Consider the following 7449-nt stretch of genomic DNA (forward strand, 5'->3'; position numbering starts at 1 on the left):
TTCTTCCCAGATCTGGACCTTAGCGTCCAAAATATGGGTGTTAGCATGAAAACCTCCAAGCTTAGTTACCAGCTTGGACCTGGTAATTGCTGCCACCAGCCAGGAATTATACAGTGCCTAGCTCACTGTGGTCTCCCCAAAACCTTCCCTGGGGGACCCCAAGACTCAGATTTCTTGAGTCTCACAACAAAGGGGAATAAACCATTTCCCTTCCCCCTCCTCCCCTCCAGGTGTTCCCTCCCTGGGTTCCTGGAGAGATATACAGAAGCAAGCTCCGTGAATCTAAACAAAGGGATTCTACCCTCCCTGTTTCAAGTCCTGGAAACACAAGTACTGAGAGAGCTAATCTCTCTTCCCCCCCTCACCCAGAGGGTATGCAAAGTCAGGCTTAGTAAATCTAACACAAAGAGATTTTCCCCCTGACTTCTTCCTCCCACCAATTCCCTGGTGAGCTGCAGACTCAATTCCCTGGAGTCCCCACTAAAGAAAAACTCCAACAGGTCTTAAAAAGAAAGCTTTATATAAAAAGAATGAAAAAGGACATAAAATATAGTCTCTGTATTAAGGTGACAATATACAGGGTCAATTGCTTAAAGGAAAAAAAATGAATAAACAGCCTTATCCAAAAAGAATACAGTTTGACACATTCCAGCAACTATACACATGTAAATACAAAAAAAAATATAAACCTATTGTCTTACTATCCTTGTACTTACAACTTGGAAACAGAAGATTAGAAAGCCTGGAGATAGAAAAATCACTCTCAGAGCCGAGAGGGCACAGACACAAGACAAAGAACAAAGAACTCGCACCCAAAACTTCCCTCCACCCAGATTTGAAAAAGTCTTGTTTCCTGATTGGTCCTCTGGTCAGGTGTTTGGTTCCCTGTGTTAACCCTTTACAGGTAAAAGAACATTAACCCTTAGCTATCTGTTTATGACAGCAGTCTGCACAAACACAAGTAGCAACAATAAAAAGGTGCTTGGGGCATCCCGGAGCAGTACGCAAATCAAGAATATGACGATCAGTCGGAAGGGAACAGAGTCAATGGCTTAAAAGTCGAATGGTGAGGGAGGCATTACAGGTGAATTGGAAGGGAGAGAACAGAAAGACACAGAGAGACCAAGAACGTGGGAAACCGACCTTGGCCTGTTCCTGAGTGCTCAGCTCTAGAATTTCTGGGGAACCCTGGCTCTCCACATGGGTGCCATCATGTCTCACTTGGTACCTCATCCTTTCCTGGGTGACCCTGCCTGAAGTGCCTTCCAGCAGCAGGCTGCAGCAAAACAGGCACACCTGCCTCAGTTTCCCCCTTTCTTCTGAGGTCCCCAGTGTCATAAATAGATAGCTAAGGGTTAATGTCTCTTTCACCTGAAACACCTGACCAGAGGACCAATCAGAAAACCGGATTTTTTCAACTCTGGGTGGAGGGAAGTTTGTGTCTGAGTCTTTTGTCTGTCTGCCTGCTTTCTCTGAGCTTTGGAGAAGTAGTTTCTACTTTCTAGTCTTCTGTTTCTAAGTGTAAGGACAAAGAGATCAGATAGTAAGTTATATGGTTTCTTTTCTTTGGTATTTGCATGAATATAAGTGCTGGAGTGCTTTGATTTGTATTCTTTTTGAATAAGGCTGTTTATTCAATATTCTTTTAAGCAATTGACCCTGTATTTCATCACCTTAATACAGAGAGACCATTTGTATGTATTTTTCTTTCTTTTTATATAAAGCTTTCTTTTAAGACCTGTTGAAGTTTTCTTTACTGGGAAATTTCAGGGAAATTGAGTCTGTACTCACCAGGGAATTGGTGGGAGGAAGAAATCAGGGGGGAGATCTGTGTGTGTTGGATTTGCTAGCCTGATTTTGCATTCCCTCTGGGTGAAGAGGAAAGTACTTTTTGTTTCCAGGACTGGGAACAGAGAGGGGGAGTCACTCTGTGTAGTTTCACAGAGCTTGTGTCTGTGTATCTCTCCAGGAGCACCTGGAGGGGGGAAGGGAAAAAGGATTATTTCCCTTTGTTGTGAGACTCAAGGGATTTGGGTCTTGGGGTCCCCAGGGAAGGTTTTTCAGGGGGACCAGAGTGCCCCAAAACACTCTAATTTTTTGGGTGGTGGCAGCAAGTACCAGGTCCAAGCTGGTAGCTAAGCTTGGAGGTTTTCATGCTAACCCCCATATTTTGGACGCTAAGGTCCAAATCTGGGACTAAGGTTATGATACCCAGTAATGCCAGACAAGCCCTCCAAATATCAACAGCCCCTTGAGGGGTTAATTTATTACAAAAGTCCCATAACTGCAGCCCAGAATTCCCCAGTAGGATCCAAACACTACAATCTTTCGAATCCCAACAGTCCTTCAACACCAAATACAGCTCCGGCGTCTCCCACCAGGCACCAGTTCTCAGGTAAATCCCCAGCATCTTTCACCATGCCTCAACCCAGCCCCTCTAGCTGGAGGCCTTCTCTGCCCTGTTTCCTTCTCAGATATGGTTCCATCTCTTGTCCCAAGACGTCAGTGTCAGCCTTCAGCCTCCGCGGGCTGTGGCAGTTTGTGGACGACCTGCCCGCCCCTGGTATTGCCTTGTGATCTGGCTACATGGCTCGCTAGAGAACTCGCATCACTCCCACCTTCAGGGCATCCCCGCCCTGAAGCTCTCGGGCCAGCTTTTGTCTCCAGGCTCTGGAATCGGCACACACCCGCAGGGTTCTCAACTCCCTTTTGCCTTTGGGCTGGCTCTCATTTGTAACACCCAGGGGCAGCCCCACCCTCCTTATTACACCAAAGTAGGGCACCTTTGGACTGGAACTGAAGAGCTGGGCCCAATTCCATTTAAGGGGGCCCCTACCCAGTCCCCCCCCCACCTCGCACACACACAGAGCTCCCTCTCCTCCCCCTGACCTGAGCAAGGTTTGGTTCAGGGAAGCTTCCCAACAGGCTGCTGAGAACTAGCTGGAACTCCTGAGCATCTAAGACCCAGGCTCCAGGGTGAGATTTCCAAGTTGTACAACTTCCAGCCATGGGCGGAAATACCTCCCACAGAGCCTCTCTCTCCCACAAAGCTTCAGCTTCCCAGCTGGGACCTTGAAGTAAAAACTCCCTGATGTGAGCACTCAAGCCCTTAGCATTCAGTTTAATTTTAGACATTAATTCAAATGCTGGGGTGTGGGAATTCCGCTTCAATTCTCCCTTCCCTACTCTATCTCCCAAGTCCTGCCCTTGGAGATCTGTGTCTTTCCTGCAATAGTGGACACCCTCCACATAGGTGCCTAACCAGAACAGGAAGCAGCTTTCACCACAGATCCAGCCCTGGCCCCATGCGAGCAATGCAACCCCACACGGCCTCTCTTTGTGTGTGCAGAATGGGTCCTGCAGGGGACTGGGAATAGGACAGAACTTTCCTTCTAGGTTGCCCGTTCAAATCTAGCCCAGGTCAATAGTATTGGAAAGTTACCATTGTGGGCCACTCAGCGGCCTGTGTGAAACGAGTTGCATGACCTCAGTCCAGTTCCACCACTTATAACTGTCACTTCCAAATTGTCCCCTGGCTGGCCATGTCAGCAGATGAGGATCAAATGGGCCATGGAAGCTAAATTCCCCTCTCACTCATGTAGCTGGTCTCTCCAAGACAGTCTAATGGAAGACTATGTACCGATACCCGTCTTGGTCCAAACCCTGGGGACTGAACCAAGGACTGCCTGTGCGAAAAGCATGACCAGCTTGAGCTAAAGAGCCACAGCTTCCTAGCTGGGCCTGTAATGGACTCTCGTCCCTGGGAGAGACACTCACCAACACTGCTGTTGCTCATGCTGAACCTGCTCTGTGATCTCCAGCCAGGTCATTCTAGCACCTTTCGCCAGGACTAAATGCACATATGAAGAAATTGAAATGAAAATCCTTTAGATCTTACTACAATACACAGGCCCTTTAAGATTTGGGACAAAGGGCCAACCGAACAGAAAATGGCAAGTGAAGTGTAAATAATGGCTGGAGTTTCTCTCTCTTCATCTGGATTTATTTTCTAAACCTGAACTTTATAAATGTCAGGGAATAGCTAAATGTGAGGCCCAGGAATAACTATATCGCTATTAGAATTCCCTGTGTTAACAACAATCATATTCTAGCTCGGTAATGGCATGTTAGGGCTAATCCCTACTAAGGCAGAGGGAATTGCGCACAGTGCTGAATGAAGGGGGTATTTAATTAACATTGTCATAAATAAAACTCTAATGATTCCAAGCTGAACCATGCCAAGGCGGGATGGGGAGGGTGGCAAAAAAGGGGAGAGAGCCAGGAGTAACGGAAGGAAATTAAGCCAAGGGAAACATAGGCTTGAATAGCAAGAGAAATTTATAGCGGGATCAGAGAGAAGAATCTATTTATCTTGGGTACTTACACCCCCCCTGTTACCATAGCACCTGAACTACTCACCATCTTAAAAGTATTTATCCTCACCACACCAATGTGCTGTTATCCCCACTTTACAGATGGGAAACTGAGGCACAGAGCGACTAAGTGACTCGCCCAAGCTCACACAGGAAGACTAGGTGGAGCTGGAAATGGAACCCAGGTCCTTGTACTAGGAATAGCAATGGGGAAGTGGCTCTGTTGCTCCAGCCCTCGGTGACCTGTCTCTAAAGAATCAGAGGCCAGAATTACCTGTGTGATGAGGAATCCACCTTGGTTAAACCCTGTTACCTAGAGTGCTTTTACACGTGGAAAAAAATGGATATGTAATTCACCTCTGATGCAGCTCTGAAAGTGGTAGCCGTGGTGGAAGCTGTAGGGTAATCTGGGTGCCCTCCTTTCTGAATTACTCAGGTTTCATAATGTCCTAATCCTGTGCAGAGAATCTTCCAAGGAAGCTGGGACCAGAGTTCTAATGTAACCTAAAGAAAGGGAAAAAGAAAACCAAGAAACTCATTTTTGGGGTAGGGGGAGTGACTTTTTAAAAATATCTTGTATAGAACTGAAAATTGAAAGGGCAAAAATCCCATATCCTCCCTGTTTCCAGTTTTCATTTAAACTATTAACAATGGAGGAAAGGAGACAACACACAGAAATACCATACTGATGAACGGACGGACTCGGGACCCAAGATGGCTTAGGCCATCAGGAAAATCCTAGTGATCATTGGGATAGGTAAATCACAGAGATCTTCTCGTGGTGTAGTCTAAATCCATCGGTCATTCTCAAGTGGCTGGTTTCTTTTGGCAGACAGATACACCCTATAGTTCCACATTCATGGTTACCCTCTCTGTTCCTCAGGGCAAAAATATTCACTGGGAAGAAATCTTGTCTTGAGAAAGTTCTTACCCACAAGGTTTGCCAGACCCACACCAGAATGAAGCTTCCGCCATTGATGAGAGGCTAAGCCAAAGCCCATTGCAGTCTCTGCAAGTCTTTCCACTGACTTCCGTGGGCTTTGGCTCAGACCCAGGAGAGGAGGAAAGGGGTCTTTACACTTCTAAGATCATGTCCAGGTGGCTGAGGAAAATAGGGGGCTTGACAATGATGGTCATTGGCTGGGATCAGCTGAGCGGAACAGACCTTTCTTGCGGATTTGGATAAAGCCAGAAAGGCCCTTTCATCGGGTTTGGGCTTATCAGCAACCTAATGAGTTAAGCTAAAAAATCTCAGAGTCCACAATCACCAGCCGTATAGTATTAGCTCACAAGCAAGGCCCAAACAGCATAACACCACTAGAAAACCTTTCTAATTAATTAGCCAGCAGCTTAGCCTTGCATCTCCATAACAGCCTCCCGGACAAAGCTGCCGTATTCACCCCTTGTTGTCCAGCCATATTCCCTTTATAAGCCCCCTTAATGGGCTTGTTAGCATAACCTGAGGCTACCTCATTTGTTAACAAGGCTCATCTGGCTCTTCTTCGATCCAGACCGTCTGGAGAGGGATCGGACAAAGCTGTCCTCAGAATTGCTGTGATAGGAACCTGCTTTGCCCAAGCCTGGCACCTGGGCTGCTACAGCGGGAAGGACTGTGCACGTCCCAGTACCTTCTGTCTTTGCAGCTTATCCCTGCATCCTATAGAGCGAGGATGGTGTCCCTCCCAAGAAACATCCCTCTCATCACTCACTTGTTTGGAGTGGCTGTCTTTTTTCCTTATTCCAGCTCACCTGGGTGGTTTAATTCAAACTCAGATCCCATCCTCTTTACCTGCTCCACATCTGTCCATGTAACCCACATGCAGGAGCCCATCCAGTATAAACTGGAACAAGGTTAGCGTCTGTTATGTAATGACACAGAAGTGATTGATGTGCCCAGTGCAGAGTCATAGGCTCAGTCAGGAAATGGGATGTCCTGACTCTTTATATTGGTGTATGTTATTTATTTAACGTAGGGCGTGTGAGGACTGAAGCCACAAAACATTAAAGGGACCTGAACTGCATCTCAGACACGGTATGCAAAGAGAGAGCACTATGTTCCTATCCTGTGGTGGTTTTATTCCATTAATACCAGCTCTTCCGGACTTTCTCTGTAATACGCACAAAAGCTTACATTAGACCCCCTCTCCCCCAATATTCCCATTTTCAACTCCCACACCCAAGAACCCAGGACAGCTGGCCCCCGAGATTGAAGATCTCGGATTACCTGACGCCTAGGGCCAGCACGAGTGCAGCAGATCCTACCAACACCCCTCAGCCGGAGAGAGCATTTCTAGGAGTGATTCCAGACTCCATGGCCCATTCAAACCCTTGGTCTTTCTTCCCAACAAAAAGGGGCCAGCCACAATTCTTGCACACGGATACTCAGTGATGTGGGCACAAGGCAGTGGGCTGGGACCCATTGATTTCATATATAGGCTGCTAAGCAGCCATCAGACGATAACAGATGGTTACCGCCAACTTGAAAAGGAGCTAAGCCAATAACCAAGAAGTGAAAGGCTCTGTATCCCATTACAAGTCATTTGTTAAATTACCTCTATTCAATTAGCCTCTGCTCCCCCCTATTAAATAACTCCCCACACACCTGTTAAGTTACTGGTGTGGTTGGAGTGATTGTTATGAAGTGTCCAGAGGCAAATGAGTAAAACAACTGAACTTATTAAGAACCAGAGATGAATTCAACTGAGTGAAACCAAACTGCGCAAGCTCTTCTTGTCTGCTCCAGTCTATTCTCTATACAGTGCCCACCACCACGGTACCTGACCTGGCCAGAGACAATACCTGCTCCATCAAGGTCTACAAAAACTCAACGGTCTGTGCTGCCCCAGTAGGATTTTAAGTGAGAGTCACTCACGTGATCATCTGAGCACACTCTCATTGGCTGATTACAACCTGAGGCTGAAGCTGTCACCTGCAGGGTTTTAACCCTTTCACGAGGCATCACCTGCAATGCAAGTCACGTTCCCGGGAACTTAAAATTCCGCCCGTCCGCAGCGGTGAATTCCTGCTCTGTGGGGCGAACTCCATTAAACAACACTGAGGTCCTGAAAATGAGCTT

Source organism: Gopherus flavomarginatus, chromosome 17 (assembly GCF_025201925.1).
Source record: "Gopherus flavomarginatus isolate rGopFla2 chromosome 17, rGopFla2.mat.asm, whole genome shotgun sequence".
NCBI classification, from domain to species: domain Eukaryota; kingdom Metazoa; phylum Chordata; order Testudines; family Testudinidae; genus Gopherus; species Gopherus flavomarginatus.